We start from the raw sequence: 20051 nt of genomic DNA on the forward strand, positions 1-20051 counted from the left end.
CATGGCAGTAAGGGCCAAGGAGTGACATGTCAGAACGGGAATGGGAAGTAGAATTGAAATGGGTAGCCACAGGAAGATCCCTCTTTTCAGTTTCAGTGACAGCTAGCAAGAATGTGCCATCCTCTAATTCCAGTCCCTACAACGGCAGACATCTTCTCAGTATTGACCTTGTTAAGCCCCCTCAGAATTAACTGTGCTTTGTTAAGGTCACTCTTTTTTTTATTAACTTCATTGAGTACTTGTCCAGGCTTATCGCCTTTTTCCTCTTTAGATGACACCTTCAATCTGAAATCAATTCAGTGAACCTTCTCTGAACTACCTCCAAAACAATTACATCTGTTTAAATAAGAATACCACAGCAACATTCAGCTTTCACTTTGGTAAAAATCTATGTGAATCCATTTAGATTTAAAATATAATGTTGAATTGACCTGAAAACAAAAATTACCATGAAGTAAGGAAGATACAGATGCAAATCTGATGTGAAATGATTCTGTTATTTTATATTAACATGGGAGTAACCAGTTTCATAATTTGATAATTTGTCACAAAGATGCCTACACTTCGCAAGTATATTTCCCCATCAGTTTGCCCTGAATATTAAAATTGATATTAACGATACTTTTGAGTAAATCAATAATTTGTGCTATTTACATAGTTCATTCTACACAGAACAAAGTAAATTAAATCCAAAAAATAATTACAATGTCAACTAACTCACCTTGACTTCTTGCATGCAACATCATCAGAGATTGTTAGTGCAGTTAGAAATATGAAATAAAAGCAGAAAGTACAGGCAAATCTCATCAGGTCATGTGGTATATGTGAAAAGAGAAATAGTCAATGCTTTCAGGTTGAAGATGCTTCACTGATAATTTATCCACAATGCCCAGTTTGGGTTTCATTAAGTCCACTCACCACCAACTGAATCAAACAAATGGATTCTTGAGGACAGGACAGAATGATTGCCCTTGAAATCAAGGCAGAATATCATTGAGCTACTGCATGTGAAGCATCTGGTAGCTCTTGGGCTGTATTCCCTGGAGTTCTGGAGAATAGACAATAGACAATAGGTGCAGAAGTAGACCATTCGGCCCTTCGAGCCTGCACCACCATTTTGAGATCATGGTTGATCATCTACTATCAATACCCGGTTCCTGCCTTGTCCCCATATCCCTTGATTCCCCCATGCATAAGATACCTATCTAGCTCTTTCTTGAAAGCATCCAGAGAATTGGCCTCCACTGCCTTCTGAGGCAGTGCATTCCAGACCCCCACAACTCTCTGGGAGAAGAAGTTTTTCCTTAACTCTGTCCTAAATGACCTACCCCTTATTCTCAAACCATGCCCTCTGGTACTGGACTCTCCCAGCATCTGGAACATATTTCCTGCCTCTATCTTGTCCAATCCCTTAATAATCTTATATGTTTCAATCAGATCCCCTCTCAATCTCCTTAATTCCAGCGTGTACAAGCCCAGTCTCTCTAACCTCTCTGCGTAAGACAGTCCAGACATCCCAGGAATTAACCTCGTGAATCTACGCTGCACTTCCTCTACAGTCAGGATGTCCTTCCTTAAGCCTGGAGACCAAAACTGTGCACAATACTCTAGGGGTGTTCTCACCAGGGCCCTGTACAAATGCAAGAGGATTTCCTTGCTCTTGTACTCAATTCCCTTTGTAATAAAGGCCAACATTCCATTAGCCTTCTTCACTGCCTGCTGCACTTGCTTATTCACCTTCAGTGACTGATGAACAAGAACTCCCAGATCTCTTTGTATTTCTCCCTTACCTAACTTTACACCATTCAGATAATAATCTGCCTTCCTGTTCTTACTCCCAAAGTGGATAACCTCACACTTATTCACATTAAACGTCATCTGCCAAGTATCTGCCCACTCACCCAGCCTATCCAAGTCACCCTGAATTCTCCTAACATCCTCATCACATGTCACACTGCCACCCAACTTAGTATCATCAGCAAACTTGCTGATGTTATTCTCAATGCCTTCATCTAAATCGTTGATGTAAATCGTAAACAGCTGTGGTCCCAATACCGAGCCCTGTGGCACCCCACTAGTCACCACCTGCCATTCTGAGAAACACCCATTCACTGCTACCCTTTGCTTTCTATCTGCCAACCAGTTTTCTATCCATGTCAATGTCTTCCCCCCAATGCCATGAGCTTTGATTTTACCCACCAATCTCCTATGTGGGACCTTATCAAATGCCTTCTGAAAATCGAGGTACACTACATCCACTGGATCTCCCCTGTCTAACTTCCTGGTTACATCCTTGAAAAACTCCAACAAATTAGTCAAGCATGATTTACTCTTGGTAAATCCATGCTGGCTCGGCCCAATCCTATCACTGTTATCTAGATATGCTACTATTTCATCTTTAATAATGGACTCTAGCATCTTCCCCACTACTGGTGTTAGGCTGACAGGTCGATAGTTCTCTGTTTTCTCCCTCCCTCCTTTCTTAAAAAGTGGGATAACATTAGCCATGCTCCAATCCTCAGGAACTGATCCTGAATCTAAGGAACATTGGAAAATGATTACCAATGCATCCACAATTTCCAGGGCCACCTCCTTTAGTACCCTAGGATGCAGCCCATCTGGACCTGGGGATTTGTCAGCCTTCAGTCCCATCAGTCTACTCATCACCGTTTCCTTCCTAATGTCAATCTGTTTCATTTCCTCTGTTACCCTATGTCCTTGGCCCATCCATACATCTGGGAGATTGCTTGTGTCTCCCTTAGTGAAGACAGATCTAAAGTACTTATTAAATTCTTCTGCCATTTCTCTGTTTCCCATAACAATTTCACCCAATTCATTCTTCAAGGGCCCAACATTGTTCTTAACTATCTTCTTTCTCTTCACATACCTAAAAAAGCTTTTGCTATCTTCCTTTATGTTCCTGGCTAGCTTGCGTTCGTACCTCATTTTTTCTCCCCGTATTGCCTTTTTAGTTAAGTTCTGTTGTTCCTTAAAAACTTCCCAATCATCTGTCCTCCTACTCACCTTAGCTCTGTCATACTTCCTTTTTTTTAATGCTATGCAATCTCTGACTTCCTTTGTCAACCACTGTGGCCCCTTTCCCCCCTTTGAATCCTTCCTTCTCCGGGGGATGAACTGATTTTGCACCTTGTACATTATTCCCAAGAATACCTGCCATTGCTGTTCCACTGTCTTTTCTGCTAGGATATCCATCCAGTTAACTTTGGTCAGCTCCTCCCTCATGGCTCCATAGTCTCCTTTGTTCAACTGCAACACTGACACCTCCGAGGTGCCCTTATCCTTCTCAAATTGCAGATAAAAACTTATAATATTATGATCACTACCTCCTAATGGCTCCTTTACTTCAAGATTGCTTATCAAATCCTGTTCATTACATAACACTAAATCCAGAATAGTCTTGTCCCTGGTCGGCTCTCGTACAAGCTGTTCCAAGAATGCATCCCGTAGGCACTCTACAAACTCCCTAACCTTGGGTCCAGCACCAACCTGATTCTCCCAGTTCACCTGCATGTTGAAATCCCCCATAACTACTGCAACATTACCTTTGCCACATGCCAATGTTAACTCCCTATTCAACTTGCACCTAATATTCATGCTACTGTTTGGTGGCCTATAGACAACACCCATTAGGGTCCTTTTGCCCTTACTGTTCCTCAATTCTATCCACACAGACTCCACTTCCCCTGATCCTATGTCCCCCCTTGCAAAGGACTGAATCTCATTCCTCACCAAAAGGGCCACCCCACCCCCTCTGCCCACATTTCTGTCCCTACGATAGCACGTATACCCTTGTACATTCATTTCCCAGGTCTGATCCCCCTGCAGCCATGTCTCCGTTATCCCAACAACATCATAGTTACCCATTTGCACCTGAGCTTCAAGTTCATCCGCCTTATTTCTGACACTTCGTGCATTCAGATATAGAATTTTTAGCCCATTTCTCCTCTCTCTGTTTGAATCTCTGCCTATTGTGCTTAACCCAGCTCCCCGAACTCCCATCGGGCTATACGCCCCTAGAATTTTGTTGCCCTTCCTAAATTTACCTATTCTTTCTGCACATTTAACTCCATGTTCCGTCAGACCATCCCTCTGTACATGTGTCCTCCTTATCACTTGTTCCACCTCTCCTTTCTCTACTACACACTTAATATTCCGGAACTGTGTAGTCCCCACCTGTCCTTTATTCTTCCTCTCGCTATCCTCTCTCACATTCTGGATCCCCGCCCCCTGCAAATTTAGTTTAAACCCCCCCAAGAAGCACTAGCAAACTTCCCTGCAAGAATGTTAGTACCGCTCCAGTTCTTCCAATGAGTGGGGATCTCATAGAAACATGACCAGGTTAGATATGGCAAAGTTATTTCCCATGGTAGGGGATTCTAGGACAAGAGAGTACAACTTCAGGATTGAAGGATGTCCGTTTAGAACTGAGATGTGGAGAAATTACTTTAGTCACAGGGTGGTAAATCTGTGGAATTTGTTGCCATGAGCGGCTGTGGAGGCCATATCATTGGGTGTATTTAAGGCAGAGATAGATAGGTTCCTGATTAGTCAGGGCATCAAAGGGTAAAGAGTGATTGGGGATGACTGGAAGAATTGGATCAACCCATGATTGAATAGAAGAGCAGACTCGATGGGCCGAATGGCCTACTTCAGTTCCTATATCTTATGGTCTTATCATCTTATCAAGGAACCCTGCTATTACTGAAGTCAATGGCATAAAAGGGAAAATGCAGCAGTGGCTAGAATCATGTTCTGCACAAAAGGATGTGATTGTGTTTCAAATATTACATTTTCAAGGACAATGAGGGAAAGACAATAAATGTTGGCTTTGCTGATGCCCCGTACCTGAAAGAGAATTAAAAATGATGATTACACCAGAATACAGAGAAGCATAATGCCTCACTGCAAATGTGGAAATGGTGTTTTAACAATACCCCTAATAATCTTAATGACCCTTTTCACCCTATATGCAGACTAGCAATATTTCCAATCTCACAGAGTTAATCCTCAATTTTTATCTATTTATAGATGCTTCAGTTATCTAAAATTTTGGCATGGTCCCGACTGAACAGCCGCAGGCATCCAAGTTTCGGCGCTCCAATTCCCTGGAGTTTGGTGAATTCTATTACTAGTATTATGGTTTATGATTTTGCCTTTGGATTTTGTTTATGCTGTCTTGTTCATTTTGATTCTGAGTCTGGGTTAATTCTAGACCTTACTCTGCACTTGGGCTCACCACCATCATAGTTCTGTCATTACAGCATGATTGAGCTGTCATGAACCCAGAAGAGTATTAAAGTCAGTGAACTGCTTTGGCCTACCAGGGAGCAACTATAGGCAGACATGACAACATACTTCACCACACTCCAGAAGCTCTCTGACTCTGGTAGGCAGGATCGGAGTTCAGCCGGAGTGGCTGCAAGTTCCAGGTATGCTCAGACTGCAGACTCTGTCAATAGTCATGAAGAATCGCTGCATCTACTGGATTCTGAGCAGTATGACGGTAACTCCGAAGTATGCCGAGGATTTCTAGCACAATGCTCCTTAGCCTTCACATTATAGCCAGCCAAGTTCCTGTTAGAATGCAGTAAGGTAGCTGATATTGTCTTGATCTGAAATGGAAGAGCCACTGCACTCTGGGAGAAGAGTTCAGCCCCTCCGCCAGTGCAGCCCTCTTCAGAGACTTTGAGGATGGTGTTCTTTCACCCGGCTGAAGGATGTGGGTCTGTGATAAAGCTTCTCAACTTGCACCGGGGAATTGGTCTGTGTCTGATATAAAACAGGATATAAAATATAAAATAGCTATAAAATAGAATTTTATAGCTTGGCCACAGAGAGGAGTTGCAATATGGAAGCGCTGCCTTCTCTACTCCAGAAGGGACTGAGTAACAAGCTAAAGGATGCTCTTGTGGCCCGAGACCCGGTGGAGGATTTAGAGCCTGATGGACTGTGCAGTTTGACTTGATAATTGATTAATGAAAAGGAGAATGGATAGACAAAGGGGATTATTCTAAATAGACTCTTCCCCCTGACTACCCTTTGCCCATTCCAATTCCCTGGGTAGGACTCCTCTACAACTACCACCAATCCCAGCCTCCAAGAAGTCTATCTAAATAGTCTGGACAAGGCTCTCTTGAGCTGAAAGAGAGAAGGAGGGAGAGGTGTTGCATTTGCCATGGAGAGGCTGGGCATTATCGGATCTCTTGTCCTGCACAGGGAGGGTTTGTGACAATTGCTAGCTTCAGTCTGGTTCAACTCCCTCTGAAGTGCTGTTCTCTGTGTTGCTTTCCTGGGCAGACCACAAATATCCGTTTGATGCTTTTATTGATTTCAGTGCAGTGGGGAAATTTTTGGACCCTGGATTGGCCAGAAGACTGAAAATCATCTTTTTGTGTCTCAACTAGTGACTTGTTGCCACAGCCCTAGATGGAAGACCTTTGGTGCGAGGGTAAATGAATGACCAAACATCCTTGCTCAAGCTCAAGCTCAAGATTGGCCAACATATCGAATCAATCCAGCTCCATCTCATTCACGCCCCAGAATTCTGCTCATTCTGGCTCATCCATGGTTGTTCTCCCACAACCCAAGTGTCAATTGTTCTAGGCTGGTCAAACTAATGCAAAAAGAAATGCCCCCAAAAGGGTCCTAAAGCATCATTTGAGACAACCTCTGAAACACCTCTCAGATTACCTGTTGAACTTTCCACTTCTCACCCCGGAGTATCTGATTTATCTAGAGTACCTCCAGTATATTCAGACCTGCTGGAGGTCTTCAGCAAGAAAAAGTCTAACACTCTACCATCTCACTGGGACTGTTACCTTGCCATCAATCTGCTACTGGGTACTTGTCATCCTCAGGAATGGTTCTATTCTTTATTGGCCCCAAAGAGAAAAGCCATGGAAGACTACATTCAAGAAGCTTTGGCATCTGGGTTTATTCAACTGTCAAAATCTCCCACAGGGGCGGGCTTCTCCTTCATCAGCAAGAAGGATGGTACACTAAGGCCCTGAGAGGCCTATAGTGGGCTAAATAATATCACTCCTAAAAACTGGCAACCTCTCCCCTTCATGAACATGGTCTTTCAGATTCTCCAGGGAACTACAATATTTACTGAATTGGACTTCCATTGTGCCTGCAACCTTCTCTAAGTTCTTGAGGGAGGCGATATAAATGGCATTCAATGCACATATGGCCCACTAAGTCATGTCTTTTGGGTTGGAAAATGCTCCAATGGTATTTCAAGCCTTCATTAATGATGTGCTCTGGGAGATGTTACACAACATCTTCATCTACTTAGATGATATTCTCATATTTTCCTGGTCCACTCAAGAATACATCCAGCATGTCCAGCACATTCTACAGTGGCTTCTCAAGAATTGTCTATTTGTCGAGCTTGAGAAGAGTGAATTCCATGTATCCACAGTCTCCTTCCTTGGGTTTGTGATAGCTAATGGCAACCTACAAATAGAACCCAATAAAATCCAGGCCATGCAGAATTGGCCACAACTTACTTCTCTGAAACAACTCCAGTTGGTTCCAGACTTTGCCAACTTTTACAGGTGGTTCATACGCAACTGCAGTTCAGCAGCAGTGCCACTCATCAACCTCAGCAAAAAATCGACCGGGTACTTCCTCTGGACCCTGAAGTTAAAACAGACGCTCTCATCTGCTCCTATCCTATCCTAGTTCCATCAGATCCAGAGGCCTTTCGTGGTCGAGGTTGACACGTTGGACATGGAAGCTGGGGCCATCTTGTCCCAATGACCTGCCTCAGGCCATAAAATGCACCCCTGTGCCTTCTACTCATGATGTCCTTCTCTCACAGAGGCAAACAAGGACGTTGGGAATTGTTGGCCATTAAACTGGTACTGGAGGGCTGGAGGCACTGGTTGGAAGGGTCCAAACATCCATTTGTGGTATGGACTGACCACAGAAAACCTAGCCTACATTCAGGATGTGAAGAGGCTGAATTCCAGCCAGGCACATTGATCCCTATTCTTTAATAGGTTCAACTTCCTTATTTCTTACTGCCCAGGATCAAAGATTCAAAAACTGGCCACTCTCTCTTGTTGCTTCAAAGAACTTAATGGGGAAGAGAACCCTTTAACTAGAATTTTTAGTTCTAGAGTGGTGGCACTCATGCACTGGAACAAAGACTTGATGGTGTGTCAAGCCCAAGAACAATATGAGGCAGACTGGGGTAATGGTTCTCCCAGATTTATCTGTGTTCCCAGACCTGCTCATTCAGAGGTTCTCAACTGGGGACACACTTCGAAACTGGCTGGGCATCCAGGAGTGTCTCATATCCTAGAGTTCATCAAGAGATGTTACTGGTGGCCAGGTATGACTAAAAATGTCTGGGAATATTAATTGGTGTATGATGTCTGTGTATGAAATAAAGAACACCAAGCACAGCCTCAAGGTCTGCTTCAGCCTTTCCCCATTCTTACTCACCCTTGGTCACACATTTCTATGGATCTTGTCACTGGCCTTCCTGCATCTCAGGGTAATGCAGTAATCATGGTAGTTGTCGACCAATTCTTCAAGGCCTGCCACTTCATACCTCTTCACAAACTACCATCGCTTCAGTGACCACCAAGCTCATTGTAAAACACGTCTTCAGGATTCATGGTTTCCCCCAGGACATCATCTCCGATCACAACCCCCAGTTTGCCTCTAGATTTTAGAATGTTTTTTGTCAGTTCATTTGGGCTTCTGCAGGTCTGCCATCCAGGTTCCATCTGCAGAGACCAATGGAGAGTGTCAACCAGGACCGAGAGAGAACAGTCAGACAACTCACCTTGGGGAACCCTACCACCTGGAGTGATAATCTGATCTAGGCAGATCTTGTGCACAGCACACTTCAACATTTATCTATCAGGATGTCTTTTTCAAATGCCTATTTGGGTACCATCCTCCACTGTTCTTAAATCAAAAAGCAGAGGTGGGAGTTTCATCAGCCAACCAACTGGTCCAGAGATGTCACCAGAAGTGGCTTAAAGCGAAAGAGATTTTGGCTAATTCATGACAATAACAAGACCAGGCCAATCATCAAAGGAGAGAGGGATCAGCACTTCTTCCCAGTCACTGGGTTTGGCTCTCAACTAGGGACATCCCCATATGGGTTGAATGCAGAAAATTGGCCTCTAATTACATTGGTCCTTTCAAACTCCTGAGTACCATGTGGAATCATTGCACATTCCACATATCCTGACTTAAGCTCTTGAGTACCAGTCCCTTGGCTCTGGTTCCTAAATTTTCTCCACCTCTCAGTTGTTGATGGACAACCCACTTACACAGTCTGGTGACTTTTGGACACCTGCATTGTTGGAGGTAAAAGGTTGTACCTCATAGATTGGCAGTAATATGACCCAGAAGAAAGAAGCTGGATTCCTTCATGGGACATCCTGAACCCTACTTTGATAGAGGACTTCCACCAGCACCATCCTGAACTCCCTGGGCCATCAGGAACTGACTGTAGCAGGGGGGCGGTTTCTGTCATGGTGCTGACTGATAGGTGGCAGGCATCCAAGTTCTGGTGTTCCAGTTTTCCAGAGTATGGTTAGCTGCCAATGTCCCTTTAAGATGCAGACTGCTCATTATTGCCTGTCATTCCTTCACGGAAAGTCTGTACTTAGGGGCCTCATGCTGGACACTCAGTGCTCAATTGTAAGTGATCAGTTTCAAGTATTACTTTTTGTTTGTGTAATCTTGTTTATTCTGAGTCCGGATTTATTCTAGATCTTAGACTGCACTGATGCTCATCACCAAACATAGCTCATTCATTACAGATTTGCTTTTCACACCACCTTGTACGTATGTACAGCACACCTTATATCAATAGGTATGTCTGCAATTCAACCCATTCCACTTTCAGTTCCCTAGCCCTCATCACCTTATATTCACTATGGACATCCATTCCCCTGCCCTGCACTTCCATCCCCATCGGGAAGATCTCAAAGCTCTTTGTTTCTTTCTGGACAACAGACCTAACCTCCGTTTCCCCCTCCTCCATTCCACTGAACTAATTCTCACCCTTTCTCCAAACCCAAGGTGTAGCCATGAACACCATATGGGCCACAGCTATGCCTGCCTTTTTATCGGTGACGTGGAAAAGCCTATGTTCTAACACTGCGCTGGTAGGGCTTCCCAATGTTTTTCCACTGCATTGTTGACTGCATTGGTACTGCTTCCTGCACCCATGATAAGCTCAATAATTTCATCAACTTTGTCTCCAACTTCTACTCTGCCATCTCTGACACATCTCTCATCTTACTCAATCTCTGTCTCCCTATGTTGAAACAGATGATTTACTGACTACTTTTACAAACCTACTGACTCTCACAGTTATCTTGACTATTACTTTTCCCACTTGTGAAAACCCTTTTTTTCAGTTCCTCCATCTCCGTCACATCTGTTCTGAGGATGAGGTTTTTCTATTCTAAAACCTCCATTTTCAAAAAACAGGGTTCTCCTTCCATCACATTTGATGCTGCCCTCACCTGCATCTCATCCATTTCCCACACACCTGCTCTCACCCCATCTTTCTGCCATTATTAGCAGGAATAGGGTTTCCTTTGTCTTTACCTATAGCCTCACGAGTCTCCATATCCAGCACATCATTCTCCATAACTTTTGTCAATTCCAATGGAATCCTACCACTAAGCACAGATTCCCCTACACCCACTCCATCCCTCTTTCTTTAAGGATTGCTGTCTATATGTCTCCCTTGTGCACTCATCCCTCCCCACTGATCTCCTTCCTGCCACTTACCCCTGCAAGTGTAGTAAGTGTGACAGCTGTCCCTGTCTCTTACTACCACTCCATGTCCCAAACAGTCCTTGTATCTGTTCAGCCTCCTCTACAACAGTGAGGTCTGTTGTAGATTTAGGGGACTACTTCATCGAGCATCTTTGTTCTGTCCTTCTGATGGCAGGATCTCCATTTCAACTCAGCTTAAATTCCCATTCTGGCATGTCTGTCCATGGCCACCTCTATTGTTATGATGAAGCTAAGCTCAAGTTGGAGGAGTAACACTTCATGTTCCATCTAGGTAGTCTCCAAAATGATGGAATGAACATAGAACTCTCAAAACATGGTAAAAACACACATGTCCCATTCTGATGACCATATCACCACTTCCCATCTCCTCACCTGCCCATAACCTCCCTCTGGTCCCTACCCTTCGTCTCTTTCTCCCATGATCCACTCTCCTCTCCTATCAGTTCCTTTTTCAACCCTTTACCTATTTCACCTATCATCTACTAGATTCTTATTTCATCCCTCCTCCCACCACCACCGTCCCCATCACCTGTTTTCACCTATCACCTGTCCGCTTATACCCTTCCCTTCCAAAACCTCTTTATTCCAGCTTTGGTCCCTCCTTTCCTGATGAAGGGTCTGATCCTGAAATGTTCACTGTTTCTTCTCTTCCAAAGATGTTGTCTGACTTGTTGAGTTCTTCCAGCATTTTGTATGTGTTGCTCAAGATTTCCAGCATCTCTTGTATTTACATTTCATAGATGCAGCTCTTCAATATTAAATGAAATTCAAGCATAATTACAACTGAACTTGAGAGGCCTCCTTCCAGCTTAGCAGTATTGGCCAAGGAAAATCTACTGACACAGATATTTTTTTAGTATGCAACTACAATCATATGGTCAGTCTGTATTGATGGTCATTCTATATGCACAGAGAAAAGAAGAGCAGAAAATCTTATTTTGTATTATGTACATACCTCCAACATGGTAGATTGCAGGAAGGTTCCACAATTGCTGAGACATTTTGCTGAACCTCCAGAAATCAATGATTCAAAAATAATCTACTCATTCATTTTAGGTTATCAGAATATAGGAATGATGTGAAACCTCTGGAGAGAAAATATAAAAGCTTTAACAGTATTGTCTCAGCATGAGAAAGTAGATAGACTGAAGATGATGCAAAGAGATGATTTGGCAGAGATGGTTATTGTTGTGGTGAGTAGCCAAGTGAATAAAGATTTCCTGTTTCTTAGACAGGAACATGAACAGGCAGAGGACAAATTTAAAGTGCTGCTTGGAGCTAGTGGCAACCTGAGGAAAAAGTATTTGCCCAGAAGAAATTATGATGGTTTACTTTGACTGTCTCGTGGGATAGTGGAAGTGAATTCAGTTACTGCTTTCAGAAGGGAACTGGATGGACACTTAGTAGAAAAATTTGTAGATCTACAGGGAAAGAGACAGGAAAGAAATAGACTGAATTACTCTTACTAAAGATCTAGCATTGTCTTAATGGGCTGAATGGCTAGACAGCTGACCAAGCCCCAAACTAAGAATTAAATTTAATTCCCTATCCCTTTTCCTATTGCTGTCTCCAATTCATATTTACTCTCTGGGATTGGCATTACAATTAGGAACATGGATATTCTGTGTTGCTAGACAGCTAATTTCTTTCACAAATATTGCATTATTTATTTCACTGCATGGCTTGTCTATTGAAATAATGGCACAAGAGACAACATTCAGTGTTCATTTGAACTTCCCTGATGTTTCAGTAAATGTTCCCTTTCACTCATTCCTGTTTCCGTCAATTCCCTGTTCCATATTCACATGAATCCATCTATTCTACTTTACCTCTTTAACTCTGTTTCAGTACAATACTTATTTGCATTAGATGCTCATTTTATAGGTATGAAACTAGAAAATTACTTGATTTAAATCAGTTCTGATGGATTTTGAAGTATTTTTCCCGTAATATATATTTTCACTCGGTGCAGTTTTGCTGGGATATAGAGTATGTACAAGAGACAAATATAAGAATAATATGACATTTGTCTGACTGCCTACAGGGTTTGATGCTGAAATTCAGTATTAATTTCAATAGAGAACTCATTAGCCAATCATACAGTATATAGTACTGAAGATTCCTCACTAGTACACCTTGGCTATGGGTTTTATGGAAAACTGTACTTTGGCCTTTTCAATAATGCAAATTGTGAACTATGAGTGAGAGAGTTTGTTAGGGATTCAGTGAGCTTGACTTAATTACATCACAGAGTAAAGAATCAGTATGCAAACTGAGCATAGCAGCATTCATTTGATGTTTTGTATTGCATTCCCTCACTTCAGAGGCAAAGCTATGAAATATTATGGCCTCTTGTGAAGCACCAAAAGCAATAAGAAATGAAAACTTGATTTCATTTTCCCTTGGTACCAGTGCAGGAGAGACTCGTGTCATCTAGCATTTTATCTTGTACAAATACTGAATCTAATTATTTTGTCATCCGTTTGGAAACATAAGGAAGCTTTTTAAGCTACAGATCCAGTGTCACAAGTTTTCGGTTGGCAGTAAAATATTGCACTTTATTTTCAGTGTATTGAACTGCAATTAATGCAACAAGCTGTATTAAATTTCCAGTCACACAAAAATAACAAAATAATGGATATAAAACCCAATCTACTTGTTCAGCACAAACCAATATGCCTTCCTCATGTGACCCCTTTAGAGTTTTATTCAATTCCTTTCTATAAATTGTGTTTGAGGATTCTTAAACACAAATATCAGCTTGAACAAAAGATAAGAGGGATTGTCTCCTGACACTTTTAGCGATGTGCAATCATTAGTGCAAGAAGACAGAATGTATCGACTGCATCAAAAGCCTCACCAAATTTAGTTCATTTATGTACTGATGATGCTTTCTTTTTGCCTAACAGAAAGAGCATTCCTAAAGTATTTGCTAAATCCATAATGGTTGAGTTAATTTTTCCATTGACAAAGGTAACATCATTTTATTAAAAAAAACACATGCCCTCGCATTCTCCTAATGACACTCCAGGAGTGTCACTGGGTAGTGCTGGAAAATGGCCAATGCATTCCTTCCATATATCCTTTCTTAGTTAAGAAAGCCAGATTTATACACTGTATTGTTGATGTGGTCTCACCAAGGCCCATATATTTGTAGTGGAATACTATACACTTGTACTTAAATCCTCTGTCATTAAAAGGTCCAGGGGGCAGAAGGGCAATGAATGACGCAGGTAAGGCAGTACTAAGGGAGTACACAAGTGTGATAAATCGTTGTTTGTATATATTTGTCATAATTGATATATAAATGTGAATTAAGTTTTTAATTTGGTGCTGCAGAGTTTTCAGTAACAATGGTCAAATGATGGCAACAGATAAACATAAGCAATTAACACACACAAAATGCTGGAGGAACTCAGCAGGCCAGGTAGCATCTCTGGAAAAGAGTCAACAGTCAAAGTTTCGGGCTGAAACACTTCAGCAAGACTGGAGAAAAAAAGATGAGGAGATAGAGCTAGAAGGTGGGGGAAGGGGAGGAGGAAGAAAAACAAGGTGTTAGGTGAAACTGGGAGGGGGAAGTTGATTGGTGAAAGACAGATAAGGCTGGAGAAGGGGAAATCTAATAGGAGAGCCAGTAGGAGGCGATGGTCAGGCAAGGAGGGAAAAGGAGGTGGGGAATGGTGAAAGGAGGGCCATTACCTTATATTCCATTTGGGTAGCCTCCAGCATGAATATCAATTTCTCAAACTTCTGGTAATGGCCCCCCAGTCCTCTCCAGAATCTTACCAAATTCCCTGAAGTTTTGAAAAACAATGTTTCATTACACAGTTAATAACAAAAACAGGCAGTTCACTCTGTGCAAGGAAATAGACACTACACAGACAATGAATTAAGGCAAAGTCTGCTCAGTCAATTCAGAGGGGAAAAAGACATGTATTAAGAGAAAATGAAACAAAGCTCTTACATCTCTTCTGTTGTTCCACACTTCAGACAATAGCATATATAGGCTGCCTTGCCTTCTAAGTTTTAGTCTTTGGCACCACTTCTAGCTCCAGTCCAAAAACTTCTCTTGATAAAATGCAGTAAAAAAAATCTCATTCCTTTATACACATGATCAAATATCTTCCTGTCACATGACAGATACTAGAGCAAACACACTTTAACTTGTTTGTTTAACATATTAATCAGTATCACATCAATGTTTTTATAGAGTTTGTTGCACATAACACAAGGCATTGATAAAGCAAGAAATCTATACAATATCACTATTCTAGACTAATTACTGAGTTCCCGTGGCCTTTTCATATCCTATCACAGTTCACTGTGCAGAAAGTTCTGAAACATTCCTCCTGTCCTTAGCATCAACATAAAAAGACCTGGAGAAGAAATTCATAGTCATCATGAGTCAACTTCACTTATTGGCTCCGTTTATTCCCAACCCTGGGAATATGCTTGTTGCTGCAGATTATGGCACATCTCCATCGGTACCTTCTTTAAGTCTCTTTACAAATGCTCTTGGCTCAGAAGAATGTGGGAGAACTGCTCACTAAATAGAGTTGATTTATAGGGCCTCCTGTAGAGAACTCTTCTTCTCCTCCTCCTCCTGCTCTTCATCTATCTTCTGGCAGGTAATTCTGCTCTGTGGGGCCTCTTCTCACTCTCTCTATCCCGATGTAGCCTGACTGCAATAACAATCATGGGTTTGGGCTTGAATCTAAGTTCCTCAAAGTACCCAAAACCCCAACATCATCCAAATTGCAAATCTTCACAACCAACACCCTTATCAATTAACTTTGTGTTTAATGCCTTTCAGAAATGACTATTTTCGAAGAGCATTAATGTCGAGGTTACGAATTTACTTCATCACAAAATTATAGTAATCACTCACCGGCTAATCAGTAACGTCTTGGCAAACACTTACAAATTATGCTGTTGGGAGATTCTGTCTGTGGGCAGATGCTGGATTCTCCATTCATGCTTAACACAGCTCATTAGTTATTGGTAGTTCTGAATTCAAGTTAAGACCATAAGACATAGGTGCAGAATTAGGCCATTCTGCCCATTGTGTCTGTTCTGCCATTCCATAATGGTTGATTTATACATACAATGGTTGAAATGCCCCATCTCCTCTCCTGTGAAAGTAGGAGTTAAACTGTCATCTCCCTTCCACCCTATCACTCAATTCTTCACATCAACATTCTTGCCCACCATTCTTTCACCCACATTGTTTCTCCACTTCTCTGCTGCCAAATTACAGACTCTCACAAATACAAGAAGCCATTCACCACAAACGTTCTGGTTAAATTACTCTTCACTTATCGTCCCTCAACCTTGGCTTGGTTGGTTGCGCAGTTGTCTGGGGTCATAGGTTAAAATTCTTCCTACAGATGTAATACAGATGGAGAATTTCAGTGAAGTACTGAGGGAGCACTGCCCTCAATAAGATGGTAGTAAATCACAAACGTACCTGTTGTGTATTTAATATTTCAGTAGTATTTGAGTAATATCACAAAGATATTGTTTTATTAACTATTTAAACTATTGTTTACATAATTCATTATGCTTATATGTACAGAGTACATGAATGGCGTATGTCGTCGTGCCATCCCATAACACATGGGTGTTTCGCTTAAAGTAAAACTTAGCATACATGAGTTATTCCCAGTTCTATATCTTACTTTCAATTACTTTTGTTATGTTTTGTAGTTACAAAATATAACAGTGGTGACAACTAAATGTTAAACAAACCTTAGATGATTACCTCACAGTTAAAGCACAGTGAGTCGTTCAAGTTAAAAAAGATTAGCAAGAAACAGATAAGCAAAATAAAAACAGCGCATCATGTGCTTCTTTTGAAGGGACAAACATGGTCGAGTTTTAAAACAAAGGAAGAAAATGGACAAATCCCCAGGTTCATGAACAGTGATTACTGACTAACAATAGTCATTAAAAACAAGCAGAAATGATGGATACTTTCTGAAGTTTGACTCATCTGATTACATAGAAGATAACTGGATATCATGTATTGAGAGAATAGAGCAGTATTTTAAAGCAAATGGAATTGCTGGTGAGAAGCAAGAACCAATGTTGCTGAGTGTATTGGATTTAAAGGCATACAGTTTGCTTAGAAGTTTAACTGCTCCAACCAAACCAGCCAAAGTGAGCTTTATTGCTATTGTGAAAGTAATGCAGGAGCATTTAAAACCAAAGCCATTGTTGATTGTAGTGCATATTAGGTCTCATAAGTGGTATCAAAAGGAAGGGGAGGCCATTTCAGTGTACAAGGCTAAATTGAAGACATTGTCTGAGTATTTTCAGTTCAGTGATGGGTTTAATGATGCTCTGGGAAATCACTTAGTTTGTGGAATCTTACAAGACTGCATTCAAAAATAGCTCCTAACTGAAGCACAACTTACCTTTTAAAGGACAGTTAAATAAATCTATCAATGGAAACAGCAGACAGAAATGAAATTGAGTTGCAATCAGGAATGAAGGTGAATGTGAACAAATTCAGAAAACCTGAACAGAAACTTGCCTGGTTGAACGAATTGTGTTACCATTGTGGCAGAGGCTCACATACACCAGACCAATGTGGGTTTAAAGGTGCAATATGGGTTTAAACTTGCAGAAAATGCAACAAAGTAGGACACATACAAAGAGCATATTAAGCAGCTAAAAAATAAATGGACTGCTCTGGGAAGAGAAAAAGTATTCAAGTTGAAGTTTCAAAAGACCACTAATCTGCATGCTGTTGATGAAAAATCTGATAATGATGAGAGTGATGCAGGACTGATAACCTTGAGATTTACAGTGTGAAAACTAACAAGAAACAAACAATAGACAATAGACAGTAGGTGCAGGAGTAGGCCATTTGGCCCTTCTAGCCAGCACCACCATTCACTGTGATCATGGCTGATCATACACAATCAGTACCCTGTTCCTGCCCTCTCCCCATATCCCTTGACCCCGCTATCTATAAGAGCTTTATCTAACTGTCTCTTGAATGCATCCAGAGACTTGGCCTCCACTGCCTTCTGGGGAAGAGCATTCCACATATCCACCACTCTCTGGGTGAAAAAGTTTTTCCGCATCTCTGTTCTAAATGGCCTACCCCTTATTCTTAAACTGTGGCCTCTAGTTCTGGACTCACCCATCAGTGGGAACATGCTTCCGGCCTCCAGCGTGTCCAATCCCTTAATAATCTTATATGTTTCAATTAGATCCCCTCTCATCCTTCTAAATTCCAGTGTATACAAGCCCAGTCGCTCCAATCTTTCAACATATGACAGTCCCTCCATTCCGGGAATTAACCTTGTGAACCTACGCTGCACTCCCTCAATAGCAAGAATGTCCTTCCTCAAATTTGGAGACCAAAACTGCACACAATACTCCAGGTGGGGGTCTCACCAGGGCCCTGTACAGCTGCAGAAGGACCTCTTTACTCCTATACTCAATTCCTCTTGTTATAAAAGCCAGCATGCCATTAGCTTTCTTCACTGCATGCTTGCTTTCATTGACTGATGTACAAGAACACTTAGATCTAGTTGTACTTCCCCTTTTCCTAACTTGACTCCATTTAGATAGTAATCCACCTTCCTGTTCTTGCCACCAAAGTGGATAATCTCACATTTATTCACATTAAACTGCATCTGCCATACATTTGCCCACTCACCCAACCTGTCCAAGTCTCATTCTCATAACATCCTCCTGACATTTCACACTGCCACCCAGCTTTGTGTCATCAGCAAATTTGCTAATGTTACTTTTAATCCCTTCATCTAAATCATTAATGTATATTGTAAACAGCTGCGGTCCCAGCACCGAACCTTGCGGTACCCCACTGGTCACAACACGAGGAAATCTGCAGATGCTGGAAATTCAAACAACACACACAAAATGCTGGTGGAACACAGCAGGCCAGGCAGCATCTATAAGGAGAAGCACTGTCGACGTTTCGGGCTGAGACCCTTCATCAGGACTAACTGAAAGGAAAGATAGTAAGAGATTTGAAAGTAGTGGGGGGAGGGGGAAATGCGAAATGATAGGAGAAGACCGGAGGGGGTGGGATGAAGCTAAGAGCTGGAAAGGTGATTGGTGAAAGTGATACAGAGCTGGAGAAGGGAAAGGATCATGGGACGGGAGGCCTCGGGAGAAAGAAAGGTGGGGGGGGGGGGGGGAAGCTCCAGAGGGAGATGGAGAACAGGCAAACAACTAAGTATGTCAGGGATGGGGTAAGAAGGGGAAGAGGGGCATTAACGGAAGTTAGAGAAGTCAATGTTCATGCCATCAGGTTGGAGGCTACCCAGCCAGTATATAAGATGTTGTTCCTCCAACCTGAGTTTGGATTCATTTTGACAGTAGAGGAGGCCATGGATAGACATATCAGAATGGGAATGGGATGTGGAATTAAAATGTGTGGCCACTGGGAGATCCCACTTTCTCTGGCGGACCGAGCGTAGGTGTTCAGCGAAACGGTCTCCCAATCTGCGTCGGGTCTCACCAATATATAAAAGGCCACACTGGGAGAACCGGACGCAGTATACCACACCAGCCGACTCACAGGTGAAGTGTCGCCTCACCTGGAAGGACTGTCTGGGGCCCTGAATGGTGGTGAGGGAGGAAGTGTAAGGGCAGGTGTAGCACTTGTTCTGCTTACAAGGATAAGTGCCAGGAGGGAGATTGGTGGGAAGGGATGGGGGGGATGAGTGGACAAGGGAGTCGCATAGGGAGCAATCCCTGCGGAAAGCAGAACGAGGTGGGGAGGGAAAGATGTGCTTGGTAGTGGGATCCCGTTGGAGGTGGCAGAAGTTATGGAGAATTATATGTTGGACCTGGAGGCTGGTGGAGTGGTAAGTGAGGACAAAGGGAACCCTATCCCGAGTGGGGTGGCAGGTGGATGGGGTGAGTGCAGATGTGCGGGAAATGGGAGAGATACGTTTGAGAGCAGACCTCTTACTACCTTTCCTTTCAGTTAGTCCTGACGAAGGGTCTCAGCCCGAAACATCGCCAGTGTTTCTCCTTATAGATGCTGCCTGGCCTGCTGTATTCCAAGAGACAAACAATAAGGCTTACAACAGAAGTGAACAGAAAATTAATTAAATGGAATTGGACGTCGGTTTGATTGCTTCAGTCATTCCACAAAATGAGTTCGAATGGCACTTCACACATACTGAACTGAAGCCTCCATATACCTTGTTGAGAACTTATACTGGAGAAAAGATAACTCTTGTGGTAATGACATTTATAGC

General features: G+C 42.3%; 1 protein-coding gene across 1 annotated transcript in view; it reads right to left on the reverse strand.

The window, feature by feature from the left end:
* Nucleotides 1-16112: 16112 nt before the first annotated feature.
* LOC140739078 (uncharacterized) overlaps nt 16113-20051 on the reverse strand; it is a 30796-nt gene continuing 26857 nt past the window's right edge. Inside the window, exon 6 of the mRNA XM_073067024.1 lies at nt 16113-16184. The gene's annotated coding sequence lies outside the window, so the exon portion shown is untranslated. The remainder of the gene's footprint in view (nt 16185-20051) is intronic.

This window comes from Hemitrygon akajei, chromosome 15 (assembly GCF_048418815.1).
Source record: "Hemitrygon akajei chromosome 15, sHemAka1.3, whole genome shotgun sequence".
NCBI classification, from domain to species: Eukaryota; Metazoa; Chordata; class Chondrichthyes; order Myliobatiformes; family Dasyatidae; genus Hemitrygon; species Hemitrygon akajei.